Raw genomic sequence first — 24,165 nt, 5'->3', positions numbered from 1 at the left:
TGCAAATGCCACGTAGCTAGATAGAACCAAGGCCATGTTCTTTACCATCGCTTGGAGATAATCAGATTATTTTTTGAATTCCTCCTAATTACATAATTAATCCTAATGAATTGATCAACTTCTCAAATATTATAATTAGATGAAAAGTTAGAATGATAAGATTTCAGAGAAACATAAAAAAACTCCCGATACAGCCTTCCGTCGCTCAATACGTGCTACATAAAAGTGTTTTGCCGAGCGTGAAGCAAGCCTGCGAATACAAGCAAAGTGCCCCGAGCGGCCTGTCGCGCGGCCGAAGTGCAGGAAGCGTGAACACGAAGTAGACAGTCTATCAATCACGGTGATAACGGTAGCAGTTACCCGCCGTGGTAGCTTAGCGGCTGTGGTGTTAGGGCCCATTCACACTTGCGACTAGGAGAGGTCGCGCGACCGATTGCAACTGGCGACCAGAAAGCTACTCAAGACGAACGATGTTCACACTGACAAATGCGACCGACGAGTCGCTAAACCGAAATGTCTCGCGATATGCCGTTCACGTCTGCTTGAAATGTCATCGCCGCGTAAAATAAGCGGCAGCGTATACGGACGTCCTGTTCCTTCTCATCTGATTGGTTCAGCTGTTCTGCGACTGCGGTCGCGCGACTGAAAATAAAGCAGTGAGCGACTGGCCCGAAACGGTCGCATTTCGAGAAAAGCGACCATTTGCGACTACTTGCGACTGGTCGCTTTGCGACTAACTTGGTCGCGCGACCTCGCCTAGTCGCAAGTGCGAATGGGCCCTTAGACAGCTAAGCGCGAGGCCGCGGGATCGAATCCCCGCCGCTGCGGCCGCATTTCGATGGGGGCGAAATGCAATAACGCCCGTGTCCCGTGCATTGGGGGCAAGTTAAATATCCCCAGGTGGTCAAAATTACTCCAGAGTCTCCCGCCTACGGCGTGCCTCATAATCAAATCGTAGTTTTGGGACGTAAGACCCCAGAATTCAATTCAATTCAACGGTAGCCGTTGATTTCGTCCATTGGTTGATGCCATAACTGTTTAGTCGCCACGTTTCTCATTTGCTTCATACAAGGCAAACGCACAAGCACTGCAACAATCATTAGCAATTAAAGTTGATTTATTGTAACGGCACTCGACAGCGGCTGTGTGCTGAAACTATCTATCACTTTTCGTGCACGGCATATGTATTCGACGCTGCATTTTCCTTCCTTCGAGATATAGAGTGCCCGCTAATAAAGATTGCCGTGCAAGAAATGCCCGACATTCTCGTCCAATGGCAACACCTACGGATGCGAAGATTCGCCACGCTCCCTTGCATTTATTTCGAGATACTCGTACCTTGTACCGCCTGAGACCGACAAGTACGCCATAAAGGGTGCAGTTGACTGGCAAGTATGCTCACGGTAATTGGAAATAAAAGCAAATATTTGAAGAAATATTTTGTTATAAAAACATTGATTTTATACAAAGCAGAACAATTTATTATACGACGAGGAATCTAAATCCTGATCTAGGAAATTTTCATCATCGATTCTGAAAATCCAAAATAAGGATAGCCGCACTTCCCTGTCATGTTCATGCGTCATTTTTCTCTGTGTACGCCGATGTATCTGTGCATGGTGGACAAAACTATACTGGGGATTTTTTATTATCTCACATCCCTGGTTGCAGGCTCTGGTTTCTATCGCCAAAACGTTTCAACCAAGGTTGAATAGTTATAATCACTACTCACGCTTCACATATGCGCTCACAGTTCAAGGACGGCTGTGTCAAATGATATGGCCAATCATTAAAACAAGGTTGTTATGAAAACAAAGTCCAAGGACTTCAACCAGTCAACGTCCCGTTGTTGACCTGAGTCTTTCTCTGAAGATAACAGCTTCAATTTACTGCGCCATTCAGACACATTCGAAATACGAGCTCGAACATGAGAAACACTTCGTAAGACACCAGTGAACGAGACAGTTGGTTTAACCTCAATGACAAAGACGCTGTCGTGGCGTCGCCATCGGCACCCGTTTGGTCGGGCACCCCCTTTCTTTTTGCACTTCTAAAGAAGTCACATGTACGATTACCGGCGTACTTGCCACGTTCTCAATCTTTGCCAAGCACCCAAGCAAATTTTGTGGTGGGCGTCGTCTACTTTCGTGTCGTGACGGCGAACAAGCGCTCCGCGACAAGCTATCAGGTTTGTGCAGTGCATCCGGGGGTAATATTCTGGGTTCAGCGTAAGTGTCAGTGCTATACGAGCGACTGCGTCTCTGGCGCAATGCCAGGCAAGCTGTTGCACCACAGTTGACGCAGGCCAGGAACGCTATTGTCCGTAGGCGCCAAACACGTCCGGCGCTATTCACGTGAAATCTCGCGAAAGTGAAAGTATCTCTGAAAATGTTCATCCCAGAATACGCCCGAAGTCACCGTGCCTCCGGTCAACAAAGGACAAACTGCTCTCCCTCGGCGCCTACAGCCACCTGTTCTAAGTGCGAACCACTTTAGGTGCCCGGGCTGTCTGCGTGCAATGTGATCTCGTCTCGTCATGGTCAACCGCAAAAACAGGGTCAAAACAAGTGCAGAATTGATCAAAACCGGTTCAAAATAAATTAACATGATTCAGAATAATGTAAAATTGGTACGAACAATCAAGCATTAAGCGCATTAACTAACAGAAACTGGTGCAAATCGTGAAAATCGTGTAATGGCCATGTCATCGTGGCCATGCGCGAAAACAAGGTCTCAAAGCAGGGTCAAAACAAGTGCAGCATTGATCAAAACTGGTTCAAAATTTAACATGATTCAGAATAATTTAAAAGATAGGAATAATCAAGCATTAATATTAAGCGCGTTAATAGTGAAATAACTCAAAATCGTTTCCCACACGCCAGTCTGGTACCAGCACAGCTCGAGAGGGCGCTACCACCCCACAAGCTATCGATTCCTCCTTACTCCAGCGCTACTCCAGCACCCGATCCGCGTGCGCCGTGTGTCAAGAGAGAGAAGGAACAGGGCTTTATAAGCAGTTGGCTCGCTCCGGACCTTCCTTTGTGCCATGGACGCCGAGCTGCAGGCGCACGTCGAGCGACAACGCTGGCGCATCACTGCTTCGCACTTCTCAAGGTTTCACGTTAGTGGAGCTGCATTAGCCCTGGTTTTGAACTACACAAGCGCAGGATTTTTTTCTTGCATGATTACCCTCCACATGATTAGTCATGGCCGCTGGGACAAGTCGATTTCATTAGGTAATTATCTGCTGCTTTGTAAGGCTAGTGTGCATGCGCGTCGCTGATCTTTTCAGTAATGCCTACCAATATATGCAAATTAGTGGACGCTCTTTTGTCATTGTTTAGGCTAAGTTGTTCGCATTGCGGCTTTCAGTAGAGCATAGTTACGCAGCCTTTCTCTCAGAAAGCCCCTGCTTAAGACATCAGTCAGCGAAGCGCCCAGGAAATATAGTTGACCTCTTAAAGATTTCTGCACGGTATTAAAAGGTAGTTAGTGTTGCAATATGCCGAAGTATACGGTCCCTGTCGACAGTTATTAAATGAGAAACCCTGGGACAATATTGTTTAATGCAGATATTGTGTACTTACCTGCTGACTGGAACTGAAAATCAGGAAGGAGGAAGCCGTCGGGGATGAAGTCACTACTGCTGCTTTTCCTGTTGGCTGGTTGGGCGAGTGCTATGCCCAACCGAAAGGTAATATCAATGTGCAATGAGCCATTATTTGTGCTATACTTCTCAGGGCCTAGGGGTAAAACCTGACGTCAGTGCACCACATAATACAATCGACTTGCACGTTAGCGCCCACAGAGTTAGCCCGTACGTGTTGCAGAAGTAATTGCACTTTCAAGGATACTGCAGCCTTGAAAAAAGATATATGCAATGAAAGCAACCACTGAAAATTGCGCCAAATAGCTTGCGTCTTCAACTACAAAAAAAAACTACATGCGCCGCTGCCACGACTGCGCTGTCGATGACTGCACTAATCAACTCTAATACCATGCACCCCTTCGCCAGACGTACTGACCCGTCATACGACCATATAAATGTTTACAGGCACAATGATCAAAATCGGTCTTCACTTAATTTAACGCCACTCTACACTGCTCAGTCACTGGAACTTTATGAATGTGCAAGCATGTAAAATCACCAAGTGGCGATTCGAGTTGTCGGTAACATTGTGCGATTTGAAGTTCTCCGTCGCTCCAGATGCATGAGTCAGGAACAACCACTCCAGAAACATGTATACCTCGGCAAGACAGCCTACAGGTTAGCTTGCAGGCCTCAGCCCAAGACAGGGTTGAGAGCTGACTCCATGCGCATAGTGGGCTCTTGATTTATTCAAGGGGATATATAACTTAGAATACTGTTTCAAGCAAAGCAAAATATCGCTTAATAAATGTGTCTTTACATGGCGTGATTAGTATTAGACAAAAAGCTGCACTTCAGTGTTGTTGATGTGTTCACTCTGCCGGTTCCCTGCTTGTGGGCCACAATCTCGATTGATGCTTGTAATATGGACGGCGTGTTACCGTGGCAACATTGTAATATTTATTCCACATATAGATAATGACAATTTGAATTTTTGTTGTCTAATAAATAATTTATAGCTTGTGTCAGTGCATTGTAGAACGATACTTATTGCCAACAAACATGACTTTTTTTGTATCGTTTGCGCATTCTCGTGAAGGTCCCACCCGCCGCTGCCGAAACCACGCCCTCCATCGCTGCTGATCGCCGCCAGCCGCAACCACAACCTCCACAAGCAAGCAAACGAGGCCTGGACGCCGCTACGAGAAAAAGCCAGCCGAACCGTGCACTCGAAGCACCGTTCGTGCTCGTCAACGGCACCGACGCGACGGCCGACCGCATCTGCCTGGTGCTGCACAGCATGGGCGAGCAGGCGCGCAGGGGACTTATGCAGCAGCTGACAAGGGCCACGTACGCGGCACCCAGGAGCCGCGAGGAGGACGAGTTCGCGGGACAGATACAGGAGCAGTGGGACGCTTTCGTCGCCAAGGTCAAGCAGGTGGCGCGCAGCACGTGGGAGAACCTGGCCAGACGCATGGCTTCGTCTCTTGAGCAGCTGGCCACTCGATGAAAGGCCTATTCTGTGCGCACAGAGGCGACGCAAAAGGCGCTGCCACATGACTTTTGCGTTGGTGCCGTGACAGTTGCGGAGGCTACGCGAGTCGCAATCACTGATCGACGCACGCAGTCGCCGTGCATCAACCAGTGCCCCTTTTTTATGTTGTTATTCTGCGTCTCTGGAGCTGACTAACAGAGCTTTTCGTTGGACGCCGCCTTGTTCTCGTTGTCAATGTTTATGGATAACAGTCATTCTGGCGAAGCGTTCCCGCGAGCAAACAACCTCATCAATCCAGGTCCTATACCTCTCTCGCAGTACACCTTTCATAACCCGCGCTTGCCCAAGTAACGGCTGTTCATTAAATCTGCTATCGACACGTGGCGCCAAGAAGATTACAAGGACCATATTAACGAAAAGCTTTTATGCTAGAATTGTTCGTAAAAGCGAATTCCAGCCAACCCTGACGCTGAATGAATTATTGGCGAGGGCTGCCAGCCAGTCGTAAAAATCAATTATGAAATAGAGCTTTGTGAGTTCGCGGTACCTTTGAAAATTGAACATCATGCAATTCCTATTGGTCCCTTCTGCATTATCCGAACCGATATAAGCCGGCGGCAGGATGCTGCCGCACATTTGGCGTCAGCGCGTACTTAAGAAAAGGAACAACTCTATACTCTCGTGAGCTGCATAATAAGGCGTGAAAAATATTGTTTGAGGGTGGGTAGTGCGCATGAGCGATGTGAACGCTTTTTTCTGGCGATCCACAAGAGAATTATAGACAGACAAGCGCCTATAACCAAGCGCTTCAAAAAAAATTGTACAGGAAACCATACCAATTTTGCACTTGCCAATGTAAAAATTGTTTTGAACCGGCACGTGTTCGTCTGCTATTTTGTCTGCACCTTGCCTCGCGCTGCTTGCTGTATCCGACTTGGCTGTTACGACACGCGCGCACGCCGACAAGTCTCATCTTTACTTCCCCTCCTCTTCTGCGCATACGGTTATATAAAGAAGCCAAATAAAGAAACGCAGGTTATTTTTTAGCACAACCACTAGATGTGTCGTATTGCCGAAATAACCGCGATGCACTTGCGATTATCACCGATTATCGCCAAGCGCCAATTATTATGTCTCGGAGAACGCGTCGCACGCTAAGCCGGGTAGAAAATAGCGCGTCCTCTGGCGCCACTTCGACACTGCCAGTGGTTCAAGTTCCCCAGTACACGGCACTCAATTAGTTCATGCGGTGGGCTGCTATGCGCCTTTTTCTGTCCTTTTTTTCGTTTTTTATTACTTTCACGTCTACCTCTCAAGCCAAAGTGTTCATCTGCGCGTATTTTTGGTCACGTGTTTTAGCTCAAAGAACAGCTTGTGTAAATTTCAAGCCCATTTAGTCGACCGAAGGCTCACAATGTAGAATAGATGAACCTGCTTTCAAAAGTTTCATGAATGGTTAAGTAACATTGTCTCTTGGAGCGGACGTCTACAGTAACGTGCGGCTTAAGTTCACCGAGGAATAGAAGTGCTGCACGCAGCCATCTTTACGACAAATCCTATCCTTAACAAATATAAAAGAGAAAAAAATGAAGTGAAGACGTCTTTTTTTTTTTTTTTTTTTGCTAAGACATGTATAGCAATTAAAGTCCATGGTTGACAAAGACCTTCCCCATTCCTCACTTAAAGTTCGTCTACTCTGAGGCAGTGCCCTCTATGGCTTCGTGACAATCAAGACAGCACAGCGAAAATGAAACGTTCTGCTCATTATCTTCTTCGTTGCAGCATTTGAAGAACGTGTTAAAAAATACGAGTGATCCCATTTGCCGTCTAAATCGGGCCCAAAACCACGGAAGACGCAATCGCCAAATTCATACAGACATCAAGTAATTGGGATAACGCCTCAGTTCAAGCACTAGTGCACCGTGGCCGACTGGGGACTTAATTAAACAATGCCTATCTCATTCAGTCGATTTGCGTCATCATCCGAAACGTTCTGTTAATTCCGAGCAAGCTCAAGGTGTTTGTTGCAAATCGTCAACTGCCGTCAAGCGCCAAGGCGCCATTGCTGACATCCGTGATGTTGAGAGCGTTGCCCACTTGCGAAGGAACGGCACACATGAAACTTGTGCGGGCACTGTCGGCGGAATTGTAACCACTATCACGATTGAACAAGGCAGGGAGCCGCGCCAGATCACAGTCCATTTCCCAGCGTTACCATGAGAAAACCTAAGAGGAGGCAGGCGCTGCAGCGAAGATTCTGTAGACTGGCCACTTATCCGACAAGAGCGCTTTTTTAGCCTGCAAGCCATGCGGAAATTTCTTTTTGGGGTGAGCTGGGCGCCACACAAATGAAAGTGTGACACCAAAGTCGCAGAAGCTTTCCATGTCTTGGTATTTGTCTTTATCTGCATAACTTGGACACTTGTGCTGGAGTGCCTTGTTTTACATTTTTATGACTGGTAGCATTCCATTCGACAATTGCTTAGAGTTATGCATCATATAAATTTCTATGTTCTGTGTGAAACTTGTTCACTCCACAGCATTCTTGTATGTATACGTTATGTACTTGAATGTATACGTTCTATGTTGCATACGTATGTACAAGAATTTCTTTTAAAGTGCATATATTTCTTTTTAGGTGTGGTCCTTTCGTGCATAATTTTTATAATACGCAAATTGTCCCAATTCGTTTTCTGGATGGATATCTATGCAGCTGCTGTGTAATTATTTCTGTGGTCGAAATAAACTGTTTTAGAGCGCTATAAGGAGTGCCATACTGTAAAGCTATTGTTCACCCGGCACCCCACGAAGAAGTCCATGAGAAGGGATGATGATAATAAGTGTTGTAATGAAGAAGACAAGACGACGACGAAGCAGTCAGCAAGCAAGCCACAGTGTTGGTGCTAACCACGCGCCCCGAGCTTGCGCTTTCCCGGATTTTGGCTGCTGGTCGCCTCGCCGCTTCTTGACGTTTGCCTGACGTTTCTCGCCTTCATTGACGTTTACACGTGAATAAATCACGAGCACGAGCGTCGTCGCGGAGACAGGGACCGGCGGTTAGCAGAGGCTGGTTGATCGCCAGGGACGTACCTTGGTAGCGACCGGGCAGACGAGGGAACAGACCTGCCCATGACGTCAAATGGCGAAGGTGGACATCGGCGACAGTGGCGAGCGACGTGTCCAGCGACACCACAGGCGAAGCAGGTGGGCTTATTGTCTGGCGTTCGCCACGCGTCGGGGCGGCGGAGGGACGGAGCCGAAGGTCTTGCGAAGGCGAGCGGCGCAGCATTCGTGGTCGTCGGCCAGGCATGGGTCGGGATCGCAGGTCGGGCATACGGCGCAGGATGTTGAGGGGGCCGAGCCGCGACGGAAGCTTAGGTAAGTGGCGCAGTGACGGGTGGTTGGTGAGTCACAGGCGGGTGGGCCTCAGCAACTTGGGTCCGAATGACGTGTTGAAGGTCCGGAGCCAAAGACTGCGAAGGCTCGTGCGTGAGAGGTAGCAATGAAAGCTGACGCGCTACCTCTTCCCGGATAAAGTCCTTGATGGTAGATAGCAGCGACTGTTGATCGGCAGAGTGGCCAGCTAGCTGCAAGCTCGGTAGTGTGTTTGGCGTCATGAGGGCTTGGCGGGCGATCGTGCGCTGCCTACGCAACTCGTCAAAGCTTTGACACAAGGAGACGAGTGCCGCGATCGTGGTGGGATTTCTCGCGAGCAGCATCTGAAAAGCGTCGTCCTCGATGCCCTTCAGTATGTGCTTGATTTTCTCCCCCTCTGTCATGGTGGGGTTGACGCGGTTGCAGAGATTCAGCACATCTTCGATGTAGCCCGTGTAATTCTTCCCTGGAGATTGCGCACGTTCACGCAAGCGCTGCTCTGCACGAAGCCTGCGGGCCGTAGGCCGACCAAAGACGTCCGAAATGGAAGTCTTAAAAAAGTCACAGTTTCGCCCTAAGGGCGAAGCAATGAATGCGATAGCAACACAGCAATGTGACACGAAGTAAGGTGAGCGGCTTTGGTAGCAATATGAATTGTAGTAAACATGAGCTGAATAAGTAAGCAGGTGTGCTGCGGCGTAAGTAGACCGACATGAAGAGAGACTCGATGACCACGAGAAGGCGCGTGTGAAACGGTGGTGTTGATGAGAAGCGCTTCCCGTGGGCAGCGCGTGCGAAGGGACACACCTGTAGCGCTGCACTGCCGATCCGGGCAGCATTGCATGTGTAGCGTGCGTTGGAAAATGTGGCCCGACTATTACTAACTGAATGAACAAGCGTGGTGTGAGCGCGCACAAGCAAACATAAATAGATCACACTGAATGACCGCAGACAACGACTGTCAAAACGCTGGCAGCAAGCGCATATACGTCGCAGCGGGCGAAGGTACGTGCGGTCTATCGCTTCAACGGAAACTGAGCGGCGAATGCACAGCGCATAGAAAAGGTCAGAGCCGTGTGGAGATAAGAGACAGTGCGGCCGGCGAGCGACGGGCGCGGTTGTTGGCGCGGTTGTTGCTGACTGCTTCGTCGTCGTCTTGTCTTCTTCATTACAGTGTGTACATATGAGGAAGATACATACAGGAAGAAATGCTTGCTTACAAGAAGTATTAAAACTGGGAAGGCTTAGGAGTGAGGATCAACGGCGAAAATCTCAGCAACCGTCGGTTTGCAGATGACATTGTACTATTCAGCAACAATAATGGGACCGAATTGCAAGAACGAAAGAGAAAAAAAAAGTCGCAGTTTCACCTGAAAGGCGAAGCATCAATTGCGATAGCAAATTTGTAGAGAGCCATACGGAGTAATGCTATTAGCTTTATCAGCTGTATAAACTTGGACATGCAGCAGCACCGGCAACACGCAGAACTGTTGTCGACGCCGTCGGCGTTTTGCCCGCGTTCGCTCAAAATGCGTGCGGCGTTGGTGACTGTTGCCGGAGCCTCTGATATAAATAGGCACTTGGTGCCGCAGCTAAACGTCGCCTCCCTTCCCTCCCCCACGGCCTCTCGCGCGTCGGAAGAAGGCGCGTTTGCTCTACATATATGGTGATTGTAAAGGAGGAAAGAGACGCCTACTTCTGCAGCCCTTAAGGGAGCACGGCGCAGAACGCGCGTTTGTTCTCCGCCGTGCGTTCACTCCCCGTGAAAGCGCGCGCCCCTCGCGCCCTTTCACTCGCACATACAGCGTTCGGCGCGCGGCGACGATTTCATCTCCATTGACGTCATACGGAACCTCACGGCGACGGCGACGCCGACGGCAGAAATCTGCTTTTGAGTGTCCATATAATTGCTATCGCAATAAAACGTTTATTTAGACTATCGAGGTCGTTGATCTTGAGGACGAGTGGGTGCTGTCCTCATTCCGAGACTCCACTGGCCATGGCTGCTCGATGTACTTGCTGGACGAGAGCTTCTTGTCCCGTCAGGGTATCGGCGGTCAGCTGTACCTCCCACCGCTCAAATGACGTGTTAGGCGTCTTTAAATGTTGAGGTTTTCCCCCGCACCCCCACGAGATGTGAAAGAGTGTAGGGCGTGTGTCGCCGCACCAGGGGCATATGCCGCGATATGTTTGTGGGTATATGTCACAGCTGTCCCCGATTTGTCGTCGGCGCGAAGTCGATCGACGGGGTAGACAAGCTGGTTGGTCATTCCGTACTCGAGCGAGCACTGTGAAAAGAGTCAGAGTCAGGAGTAAACAAAAAAAAAAACAAGATATTTATCGGCTGATAAATATACACAAATTAATAAAATTCAAATAAAAAAGTACACAAGACAGACTAACACACCTGAACTTAGTGTAACACAATGATGACAGAGAAATATGATGAGCAATTAACAATACATACACATATGAAACAGGGCGCGGATCAACTATACAACAATAACACCTAACAGCGTTTCACTAAAAATAAAGTTCAAAATAAAACAAAGTTCACAAGAAAACAAATGGTGTCATACGCATGGCCGGGCAGCAGCAGCAAGTCCATAATACGTGGAAGACGGTGCACAAAGCCTTCCCGAAGAATGCTGGCGGTCCGATCTTGTCGAGGTGGATGCGAATTGCTGGGCTGGGTTTCCCGGGAGTCTAGATTTGAGGTCTTCTCTCAAGCAGGTTGAGCTAACTTGAGGCGAACTACCGTGAGCTTCGTTGCAGACGCTGGTTTGACGTCTCGTACGTCAACAAGTTCCTCGGAGTTCCGACGTGGCCAGGCGGCCCAGGCGATACTGGACGGCACTAGCCCCCCGACGGCTTCTCAACAGCGCATAGGTCCAGCTTCTAGACTAATCAGCAGGGCGCAAAACCTGCGTTAAAATAGCCTCTCCTTTCCCTAGTTCCCTATGTAGGGAAACTGCCGGTATGTAGAGTTCTCCTGATTCACGGCTCCTAGCTCCCAACAGTATTGGCCGCGCCCCTTTCACCATGGACGAAGAACCGCAGATTCTCCTCTCTCCCAACGTCAAGGGCCAAGGTCAAACCCGGCATACCACGCATACGTACACGCACACTTCTGGGTCCATAATCGGCGTGTCGCGTCTCGAATCGAGATGGCACCCCGTGAGGCCACGACGCTTTTGACGCCCGTATTTCGGCGTGTCGCTAATAGAAATTATACGCCGCATAGTGAGTGCACCACGTTTTTGGCGGCCGTTAATTGGCGTCAAAAACCACTCGAACTCTCGAAAATATGCCGCTCCGTGACACAGCCCCCCACTTTCCGAATATTATCACATAATATTCACTTACACGAGTGGCATTTTCGAGAAGAAACCAAGAACTAAAAAAAAAACACCGTTTCATGTATCATTATACATCCAATAACATCGTGTATTATACAAAAAAAAATGAACAGAACACTGCACGTCCAGGCACACAGCACCAACATTCTACAACTCAACTGCATAATTACCCTAAATAAATGGTACTGGAAAGAGCATATGCAGTACAAACGCCATGAACCGTCTGTTCGCACTCTACATCAGCTTCAATACACGTACTAGTGCGACTGAGAAAAAAAACCCTGCGCAAACCACGCGCCCAAGACTACAAGAACACTCGCGCATATTGCAAAGCACTTCCACGCACCAACTGAAACTAAAAAAAAAATTGCTGCCGTGTTCCGAATACACGTGCGAGACACGCGCCAGCGCTTTGCTCCTTTGTGTCCGCTCAAGACACGCTTTAGCAGAACGGTACAAACAATTTCTAACAGGCAAGGCCACACAACGGCTCCCTCAAATAAAGCGACCCACACTCCGAAAAAAAAAATCTCGCGGACACTTACGTCAAGTGAATTCGTACTTGAAGCACGCCACTACAGGATTCAAAGAAGTAGCATGGATTGACGTTGCAAGCGCCTCTCTCCCCAAAACAAGCCTACCTGCTACAGAAATAATGACATATCGAGAAAACAGAGTTTAAAAAATTAATGCGCGCACAAACCAGCTCTCTCAGAATATCGGAGTGCTTTTCAAACAATTTAAACAAAGCTCTATAAACTTGCTCAATGAACGATCTCCAAAGGATTATCCGAACATGGAAAAAAATAAAAAAACAGACAAACTGTTTCTACAAAACCTGCGTGAAATCCTTAAGCCGTACTCGGGGCGGGCGCGGTTTGACAGCTCGTCTGGTAAACGAGGGAACACACAGTCTTCGGAGGTCATTCTCCTCACTGCCCACCCCTGATACTTGACAGACAGGCAACATGCCTCCTATGCATCGAGCTGCAATTTCACTGTCGCGTATCACTAATTCGCGGCGCCGTACCGGCTCCCTCTCCTGTGCCATGCCTTCCACATCTTTCACGGAACCGAACGAGGGGGAACATGATTGCCCTCTTGCTTTTGTCCGCCCCCGCGACGATAGGCCCTTTTCTCTCTTCCTCCCCCGGCGGCTCGGACGCGCTCGTACACGAAACATTGCAATCGGCTAACGCGCCTTTCGAGATCCTTTACAGTGCTCCCCGCAGGGTTCAGCGCCTTATGTTTTATTCGGCTGCGTTGCCTTCACTGCCGCATTACGCACTCTGCGAAACCGCTTCTTTCTCCTAGCACACTTGCTGGTGCTGATTTCCGAGCCTTCAGCTCGCATCTCGTGATGACCGGCGCGCAGATCGTCGGTCACACTTGCCACTTCAACCACGCAGTCTGGATGATTAGCGGATGAATCACCCCTCTCAATTCCACCTTTACTGGCGGAGAGCTCCAAACACCTCGGTGCAATGCAGCTATTTTCTTTTGCGCACCGTAGCTCACCTACCTGGGCGCTGTCCCCAACTGCACTATCCTGCCGGCATTGTGCTTCAGCGCACTTTTCTGATGGATTGAGCTCTCCACTGGTGCTCTTACCTAAGAAGTTCGTGTCACTTCGGACAACTACTGCACGAGCTACCTTCGCGACGTATGCCAACTCGTCCACAGCTGGCCTAGCTGCTTCTCTAGCATTCAATTAGCACAGTATCTCGTCGCGCTCAATCCGGTCACCATCAACGGGTCCCTCAACAACTACGCCACGGTCTGCGGATCTGGCATCAACTGTGGTTGTACCTTTAAAGATTAGCCTCTCTTCCTACTATCGGCAGAACCGTGCGTGCGACTTCTTCGCACTTTCCGTGCGCGACTTCTACGGGTGCCTGATATTTCCGCTGCTCCTCCTGTACTTCTAGGTGCTCGTTGCTAGCCATGCTCAGGTTGCCAGTTTGCTTAAACTGAATCATTAATTGTAACAATCGTATTTGGCGCTCTCCGGCTTCCTTCGCCGCCACTCGCTCTTTTTCATTTCCTCTCGCTCTTTCTGCTTTTTCTCTCGCTCTTCCTGCTTTGCCTCTCGGGCCAACTCCAGCCCTTCCCGGACTGCCTGTCTCTGCTGTTGCAAAATCCATGTCGCCAAATCAGCGCCCTTTAGGCCTTACTGTTTGCCCAGTTCTGCCCACTTTTCGAACTCAATTTCCTCCAAAATGCCACTGCACCACCAAAAACCATGCGCTCACAATTCGCATGCACGTGCGTTCGACACTGCACAAGAATGTGTCAGTAGCCCTAATCGATCAATGTCCACGATTATCGTTCTCCGTTCACCGTGCTGCTTTTGTACAGAACGTCCTGTTCACGGACGCCATTTTATGTCACAGCTGTCCCCGATTTGTCGTCGGCGCGAAGTCGATCGACGGGGTAGACAAGCTCGTTGGTCGGTCCGTACTCGAGCGAGCACAGTGAAAAGAGTCAGAGTCGGGAGTAAACAAAAAAAAAAACAAGATATTTATCGGCTGATAAATATACACAAATTAATAAAATTAAATAATAAAAAATACACAAGACAGACTAACACACCTGAACTTAGTGTAACACAATGATGACAGAGAAATATGATGAGCAATTAACAATACATACACATATGAAACAGGGCGCGGATCAACTATACAAGAATAACACCTAACAGCGTTTCACTAAAAATAAAGTTCAAAAGAAAACAAAGTTCAAAAGAAAACAAATGGTGTCATACGCATGGCCGGGCAGCAGCAGCAAGTCCATAAACCGTGGAAGTCGGTGCACAAAGCTTCCCCGTAGAATGCTGGCGGTCCGATCTTGTCGAGGCGGATGCGAATTGCTGGGCTGGGTTTCCCGGGAGTCTAGATTTGAGGTCTTCTCTCAAGCATGTTGAGCTAACTTGAGGCGAACTACCGTGAGCTTCGTTGCAGACGCTGGTTTGACGTTGTACGTCAACAAGTTCCTCGGAGTTCCGACGTGGCCAGGCGGCCCAGGCGATACTGGACGGCACTAGCCCCCTGACGGCTTCTCAACAGCGCATAGGTTCAGCTTCTAGACTAATCAGCAGGGCCCAAAACCTGCGCTTAAATAGCCTGTCCTTTCCTTAGTTCCCTATGTAGGGAAACTGCCGGTATGTAGAGTTCTCCTAATTCACGGCTCCTAGCTCCCAACAGTCTTGGCCGCGCCCCTTTCGCCATGGACGAAGAACCGCAGATTCTCCTCTCTCCCAAGGTCAAGGGCCAAGGTCGAACCCGGCATCCCACGCAGACGTACACGCACACTTCTGGGCCCATAATCGGCGTTTCGCGTCTCGAATCGAGATGGCACCCCGTGAGGCCACGACGCTTTTGACGCCCGTAATTCGGCGTGTCGCTTATAGAAATTATACGCCGCATAGTGAGTGCACCACGTTTTTGGCGGCCGTTAATTGGCGTCAAAAACCACTCGAACTCTCGAATATATGCCGCTCCGTGACAGTATATTTTGCTGTATCTGTGTAGGTTTGGGAATGTGTTTGGATAAGTCTGAGGGCTATTGCCTCTTCAGTGCTGAGCTTTTTGTGAGGGGGAGGATAAATCCTGCGGTTGAGTCGCTGGATCTCGAGTCGGTCGCAGCAATTTGAGGGCAGGGGCACAAAGGTAAAGGGTGGGGATTGATGAGACGATTGGTTTTGCCCCGCTCGGTTGATTAGCGCTCGAGCTAAGGCGTTCGCCCTTTCGTTCCCCACCAGTCCCGCGTGGCCCGGCGTCCACGTGATTTGATGGGATTCTTGCAGCCTCGGGCCTAAAATCTGAGCCGCCAGCACCGGTGTTCGTCCGTTGGTAAAGTTACAGCAGGCTTGTTGCGAGTCGGTAACGACATTAACTTCCCTGCCCGTTCACTTCCCTCCCGTTCACGGCGGCTACCGCGAAGAGGCCCCCTGCAGGGTACGCCGTCACGTCCACGTACGTTACGTACGGGTCACCCTTGAATTGTCGGCGCTGTCTTCCGACCCGCGCCTTGCGTCGTCCTTCGTGGAGTTCATGACTCATGTACTTCGGTATGGGGTTCGCCTTGATCTTGCTTCTCACCTCGGGTGGAAGTGATCGTTGCCCATCGAGGGCACGAAGCTCCGTTGCCGTTCCGGTCCGCTGGAGGATGGCTCTGCCCGCCGCCGTGTTCTGTAGTCTGGCTTTTTGCGAAGCCATAACCGCGTCCCACAGCTCAGCGAAGGTGTTGTGGATCCCGAGAGCCGCTAAATGCTCGTTTGAGGTGGTAACAGGGAGACCTAGGGCAGTTTTGTACGTGCCTCTGATGATGGCATCGACTTGTTCTTGGTCGCGTTTGTTTAGCGAGTCATAGTGATACGGCATGCTATACGTTACTCTGCTGATCACCAGAGCCTGGACGAGGCGGAGCGTGTCCTCTTCTCGCATGCCCTTGCGGCTTCTTGTTATTCGTTTGATAATCCGCGAGATATGGTTGGTGGTGGACCTTAGGGTTTGGATGGTGTGGGTGGCTTTCAAGTTGCTCTGGATCGAAAAACCCAGTATCCTAGTCTTTTTGCTTTCCGTGATCTTGTGGTCCTCTAGATAAGGTTCGATAGGGCCGGGTGACTTGTAGATTCCTCCTCCGTGCACCCGGATCACCTCGGAGTTCTCGGGCGCGCAACGCATCCCGCCCGCTGCCGCAAATCTCTCCACGGCCGTCGCGGCCTCCTGAAGGGTCGCCTCTTTTCGTGCGAGGGAGCCCTTGGTGGCCCAGAGCATGATGTCGTCTGCGTATAGGGCGTGACCTCGGTCCGGGATCTTCCGCAGCTCCTTGGTCAGCGCTAGCATCGCGACGTTGAAGAGAATCGGGGAGACTATCGCCCCTTGCGGCGTTCCTTTGTACGGCACGTCGATCTTATACGATCGAGTCTGGTCTATTCCGATGGTTGCCGTCCGGCCCGTCAGGAACGACGTATTTGTTGCAGTGAGGATGTTTAGGTATCGTTTATTTTATCACTGCGCAATTGCGTAGAAAAAAGTGATTAAGGACCTTAACCGAGAAAATGTAAGAGTGCGGTTGAAGATTAATATGCAGAAGACAAAGATAATGTTCAATAGCCTGGCAAGGCAACAAGAATTCAGGATCGCCAGTCAGCCTCTACAGTCTGTAAAGGAGTACGCTTATCTAGGTCGTTTACTCACAGGGGACCCTGATCATGAGAAAGAAGTTTACAGAAGCCTAAAATTGGGTTGGAGTGCATACGGCAGGCATTGCCAAATCCTGACTGGGAGCTTATACTACTGTCGTTGAATAGAAAAGTGTACAATCATTGCATTCTATCGGTACTAACATATGGGGCAGAAACTTGGGAAGTTAACAAAGAAGCTCGAGAACAAGTTAAGGACCACACAAAGAGCGATGGAACGAAATATGTTAGGCCTAACGTTAAGAGACAGGAAGAGAGCGGTGTGGATCAGGGAGCAAACGGGGATAGCCGATATTCTAGTAGACATTAAATTAAGAGGAAAAAATGGAGCTGCGAAGGCCATGTAATGCGTAAGATAGATAACTGGTGGTCCATTAGAATTACAGAATGGATACCAAGAGAAGGGAAGCGCAGTCGAGGACGGCAGAAGACTAGGTGGGGTGATGAAGTTGGAAAATTTGCAGGCGCAAGTTGGAATCAGTTAGCGCAAGACAGGGGTAATTGGAGATCGCAGGGAGAGGCCTTCGTCCTGCAGTGGACACAAATATAGGCTGATGATGATGATAAAGATGAAGTGCTCACACTACTTTTTTTAACGAGAAGCTTTCTTTGTGAACACTACCGGACCTTCCCGACTGTAGGTGCTGCTGCCCTTTTCTTCGTCTTCTTTCTGGGGTTTTACGTGCCAAAACCAGTTCTGATTATGAGGGACGCCGTAGTGGCGGGCTCCGGATTAGTTTTGACCACCTGGGGTTCTTTAATGTACACTACAACGCAAGCACACGGGCGTTTTTGTAATTCGCCGCCATCGAAATGCGACCGCCGCAGCCGGGATTCTATCCCGCGATCTCGTGCTCAGCAGCGCAATGCCTTGCTGCTGCCCTTTTGCCGTAGCTCACACACAGGAGACGGCGCTACCATCTTTACTCCCCTCATAGGGTAGCCCTATAGCCTCACAGACGTCCTGGCGGCTGCCTGCTCGCGTTGTTTTTTTCTACGCAATTGCGCAGTGATAAAACAAACTATACCTAAACATCCTCACTGCAACAAATATACGTCATCATGAGCACATTTCTTATAATTAAAGCAACCATTTCTACCCCCGAAATATTAGGAATTTGGCGCGTCTGCTTGCACGGTCTTTCATCGAGTAAAATCGGTTTACTATTGCACTAGCTCTATGATCGGCCCTCTCTAGTAAGCGCGCCGACTCTGGACACAGTGTCATAGCCAATGGGACAAATCTCGGGCACAGTTTACTGCTCGGTCACGTGGTGGAAGTCTCCGCGTCTTGCCGTTTTCACTGGCAGGTAGGGAGTCGCCATGGTGCCAAACGCTGCGCAGGGCCGGTATTTTGTAGCGATGCGTTATGTTTTATTCTATACTAGTCTTATTATCCACCGCTCACGGCCGGCTGATCCCGTTGATAACGTGAGCGGACCGTCACTCTGACCAATGACCAAACGCGAAAAGCGCGAAAAAGTGTTAGCATCGGAAAGGCATCGCTACAAAATACCGGCCCAGAATATGATCAGTTGCATGGCATTTCTGTAACCGCTTCACGAAAGCTTCACGTCTCCGACTCTAACATGTGTATCTTGTGCCAGAGTCACAGTTTGAGCATGTGGCATCGTCCTTGATAAAGCTCTTCCGCCTGCAGGTGAAATCAGGGGTGAGGGCTAACCCAGCCCGTATTCTCCTCAGGGAAACTTCCTCCATCCTTGTGAGATTGCGGGGGAGTGAGCGGGCACGCAGGAGGAAATAGAGCATGCGTGTCACATAGGAGGGCACTTTTTGGGCCGGGAAAATTGGAACTATGACCAGTTCAATGCGATGGAAGATAGCAAAGCACACGACAACATCAAGAACAAGTATCCACTTACACTTATTGTGCCGGACAAGCTACTTTTTGCCGCGGACAGATGTGGTCGGCCTGGCCGCAATCGGAGCTGGCATGTGGCACTGAAGCACAAGTTTAGTGGCGCGAAAACGGCGGCCGGAAAGGGGCGCCGACAGGCTTGGCACGATAGGTCACATAGAAATTTTTTCCACTACTGTGTAAGGACCGATATAGCGAGATTTTTACTTGTAATCTAAACCGATAATTCCAATGAGCGTCCACAGCGACACTTCATCGCCAGGAGGGAACGGAAGGGGTGCGTCGCGTAATTGCGGCTTTTGCACTCTTGTTGGCTGGCGGCAAGAGATTAAAGCCAACGTGGAAACCAACAACCTAAGATCAGTTTACGCGCACACTAAGACAAAACTGACAACTGAATTTCCTGACGTATGTCGTCGATTCAAACACGTGCAGTGCATTGCACGGACGGACGAATGACGTCGTCCAGGCTAGCGCCCTGCAGTGGCGGTCCTAGGTAGGCCGCCGTAAAGTTTCGAAAGAAAGGAGCTCCTGAGTAACAGATATGGACGGTGCCGTGTCAGCAAAGGCTTGAACTGGCATACTTTCAACACAAACTGATATTCGCGACTCCAGCAATTCATGCGACACCTAGCGGCGAGCGCCGGAAACCTCGTACGGAGGTCGGAGCGTCGGAGCGTCGTCCGTAGCCTTCGCACTGCGATCGGGTGCGCGTCAACCATCAACGAAACTCCACACGGCCGTGGAATTATGCTGCGTTTTGCAGTTTTGCGGCGTCGAAGAGCCACATGGATTGCGAATCTTATCATAAGCTGCGACAACGGCAATTGTTATGTTCGCAACGTCTTGCTCGAGAAAGTTTATTTTTTTTTCAGCCGTGTTTCGGTTTGTTGTTTCTGTGAAGAGAACGCGATACTGTTGCTTGTACTATGTTTGCAGTAAAGTGCTACAGTGAACTTCAGGAAGTTTGCGTTGAGGTTGCTACTGCCATCGTGATAACGTTCAGCGTATTGCTGCAATATGCAGTTTCATGTGATAGCCGGTGTGGTAATGCAGTTTATGATGCAAATGTCTCCGCGGTACTCAAGCTTTCCTTCATTAAAGCTGTTATATCGGATACATGCGGCGCACAACGTGGAACTACCGAGTATGGTACATCAGCGAAAATCGTTACATCGGAGTTTCAGATACTCCCGGGTAACGTCGGTAAATCGTTCTATGTAAACACATGTACGCGCCAGCGCGTAAAATAACTTCGGGATGGCATAGTGGTACGCCTTCCTTGCGACCTAGACACGCTACCCGTGTAACTAGTGCAAATTAGTCGGCGCTCATTTTAAAATGCGTAATTATCAAAGCAATTGTATCACTTATCAGTGTCTGAAGGAAATTGGCTGTTCAGAGGCGAACACAGTTTTGGCCACTTAAAGTGCAGGCTACTTAAATTATAGAATAACATGAAAAATTAATTAGATTCATAATGCAGTAGCTTAGTTAACGTTAATTTACAGATACATTTGTTTCATTTCATTAGTACACAGCATCCATAAGCGACATGTTCGTAGACAGCGGGGAGTAATCAATCATGGTCAGGCCGCGCAGCACAAGCCATACATGTACATGGTGTGCAAATGTGTTTTTATTGTAGTAAGCAGATCTTTCAGTTTCTTATTTATCGTTTTGTTCTCTACAAGAGAAAAAATGGTTCGCCCAGATTCGTAGTGCATGCTGGCGATAAAGTGCAAAGCTTGATTTTAGGTTCGCTTGCTCTCTGGACTGAAAAGAGCGTGCAGAGTTTGTGCCTTCGCCGAACGAAAATGTGGCAACAACAATGAGAAAGTGCGCGCCGGCTGCGCATTTATCCGCATTTACAGCGGCAACAGCTGATCGAGCAAGTCGGTGCGCTGCTGCGGGCCATGTTAAACGTACCAAACTGAGCAGGTTGTAATATTTCGGCAATCCTGGCGAGGCCAGCGTGACGTATTCAACTTCGCCGGCCGCTGTCTCGCACGCTCGAAACACCGGACTATCTATTCACGCCTTAACAGCGACTCAAAGCAGCAGAAACGTGCTTGTACTTTTCCGGCCATCCAACAGTGCACGAGCACTTCGGTTCCACGACCAATGGGTTCAAGAATCAGAATCTCGTGCGGGTCCGCTGTCACGCCAGATGTTTGCACACACCGTGCGACCACTTCAGCCTCATTACCCACTGTGCCTCTCTCAGATCGGCTAAAATGATTTGGCCGGCGTAAGCTACTCGCTTTCCTTCCATAAAACAGCGCAAACCGGCATCACACTGCACGAAAATCATCCAACTACAGTGTACTGTACATCCAACACAGCGGTTGTGGCGACGGGGGGACCTCCGTATAGCCGCCATGTTGTACAGTGTAGCCAGACGCGGCCAGTTTTCGCAGCGCCCCTTGCAGTTCATTTGAGTTGCGAATAGGCTTCGATGAAGTCGTCGTCATCGCCTAGAGCCCAGCGAGCATCTTTGGAGTTTGTCACCATCGGCTTAATCACTGGCGGAGCTTGTGCACTCGATCTAGCGAATCGTAGACGTTAGGCACTTCATCTTTCTATCTTGCTGGTCCAATGCTCGCGGTCCAATGGGGCGTGGCCGCCGCCGCCATGACTGTTCTGCCATCAGCCTCAGTTGTATCCACTCCTTGTGATATGCTGGCGGTCAGCTGAAACAAGCGGCAACCCGAACGGAGGGAAGCAGTGGCCGCAAAGAACGTGAAGACAAAAAAACAAAAAAAAAAAAAACAAAACAAACAAACACCGCCTAAGCACTCCGTACAGATGGTTAACCGTTAACCAGCGAAGCTGAAACTTGCGGCCCCGGTGTTTAGCAGTGGGTTAATCCCGACGCTGCATTGAAGCGTTTCTTTAGTATTGGTTACATGTTTGTGTTTCTAGAGGAACGCAAGCGCCAATGGCGGGCGGATGCTGCTAACCAGGACGCCGAGCTAACTCGAGATATCGAACGCATGCGACAACGGCGAGCCGAAGACACGGCGTTGTGGGCAGAGCAGAGTCAACGTGGCAATGGCGGGAACGCGTTCGTTAACGACGTCACTAACGGCGCTGCCAATGGCGCGCGCGCTTGGGTGCGACGTAGAGAACGACGTAACTGACGGCGCAGCCAATGGAGACGTTTAGCGAAACATAGGCCGAACGGTTTTTCGTTTCGCCTAGCCTTATACAGCTTTCGCTGTAAAAGCGCTTCTGCAACTTACGCAAGGCTGTTCAAGCAGCGGCCTTTATTACCTCTGCCTAGGCAGCCTACATGCAACGCCGTTTTAGGGTGGTGACAGCCTTTGTAAGGGTACTTGCCGCCGCCAGCTAAATTGGCGGGTTAAATCTGGGGCACAAAATGGCGAAAGACCAGCCGACAGACCACATTTCCCACAACCCTTGGTGACGTGAAATAATTTTCTTTTAATAAACTTTGGCCCCAGCAGACAGAGGCAAATGGCGCATGTGAGCGCCGTACACGGCACGTCTACGTTTTAGTCAAACATACTAGTAAGGACAGTCTTTATTACAGCATACTTCGAAAAGCACCCTTTATATATTATGTACAACTGGGAGGCAACGACAATGCTTAATGCAGTTCACATTCTTAGCGCGAGATAATCCTACCACGAGCACGCGATCGTGCCTTATAACTTGTTGCTTTATATGTGTCGCACGACGGGCGATAGAAAAGTAAATTTGATGTAATAAAATAAAAGGAAAAGGCAACTAGTATATTAAATATGTATGCAGGTTTCTTGTGCGTGTTCGCGCAAAACTAAATTACAGAAATTTAATAGATCGCGTGCCAACATGAGTACATCAGAGCGTGACAAAAAAAAAAGGCAGAAAGACTGGGGACCAAAATGGCTACCCACCAAATTTGGCGGTAAATAGCGGTCAAAATGATGGTGTTGTCACCACCCTAAAGCAACGTTTGAATGTAGGCTCCCTACCTGTGCCTGAGTGACTCCCCGCGAAAAGCCAGCGAGAAGTTAGGATGATATGTATGTACAGATGAGGAAAGTGACGTGAATATAAGTCTATAAGGTGCATATAAGGTATATAAGATGTAAGGTAAGTATAAGTATTTAAGGTATTTTTCATGCTGCTGGTCAAGGGACCAATTTACCCTTTCTTTATTGCTTGAGAGGAGACAACTTACCGAGAGTTTCTTGGAGAACAACATAAGAATAGAATAGAAAGTTTCTCTTTCACGCAGTACAAAGCAGTACAGGGAAGAGGGGACACTGGGCAAAAAGCTGCTAAAGGCAGCTTGAGGGAGCACCCAGTGCCCCAGGTACACATGAACAGCAATGGGTGGGCATATACAAAATTTACATGCAACATTTCTCAACGGAAAAGCAATATATAGCGCGTTCATACACTACAAAAAAAGAGAGAGAAAAAAAGAGAAAAACTGAAATACATAATGTCAGCCTAAACTATCTTGCAATATAATAATTCATGCCTATTTGCAATGTAAGAGGAGTTGTTTCAAAATCCAAAAGCATGGATGATAGCTGATTTCTGGATGTGTCTTCTAAACATACATTATTTTCAGCAAGTATGTTTAGATAATAAGACACATTGTATGATAAGGACTGTTTGCGATATAAGGTGCGGCAAAACGGTAAACGACAAGGCAAGTCATGCCTGACATTGTACGCTGGTGTATAATGATGGAGGTTCAACGCTGTTAGTAAAGGTTCGTTATTTGTTATAATTGCATTTTTGTACATACACAATAATTTGAATGGATACAAAGCATGAATCCTGAGAATACCATACTGTTTAAAGTACGGGTGACTATGAGAATTCCATGGTAGATTTGCAATTAGCCTGATTGCCCGTTTTTGGGCAACGACAGTTAAACCTGCTTATAACGAACCTCCATATAACGAATTCCTGGATATAACGAAGTTTTTCTATTCCCCGCCGTTACTCCATAGAAGCACATGTATTTGAGACCTCTACGTAACGAAGTGGCAGCGGGAGACCCCCTCGATATAACGAATTTCCCCCCCTCCGACCACCTTGAGATTTCGCCCCAAATTTTGTCATTGTTGCGCGAGCAGCAACCGGAAGCACCTTCTCCGCCGCGACGGAATGCGAAGCGAGCGCACGTGTGCGTGCGTGCGTGTGCGAGGCGGCCCTGCATCCCTCGACCCGGCGATCTTGCCGCCGCGGGCGTGACCTTTCCCCCTCCCTTCATTCAAATCTGATCCTGCCGATTGC

Source organism: Dermacentor silvarum, chromosome 2 (assembly GCF_013339745.2).
Source record: "Dermacentor silvarum isolate Dsil-2018 chromosome 2, BIME_Dsil_1.4, whole genome shotgun sequence".
Classification (NCBI taxonomy): Eukaryota; Metazoa; Arthropoda; class Arachnida; order Ixodida; family Ixodidae; genus Dermacentor; species Dermacentor silvarum.
Note: the sequence above shows the minus strand (reverse complement) of the source record.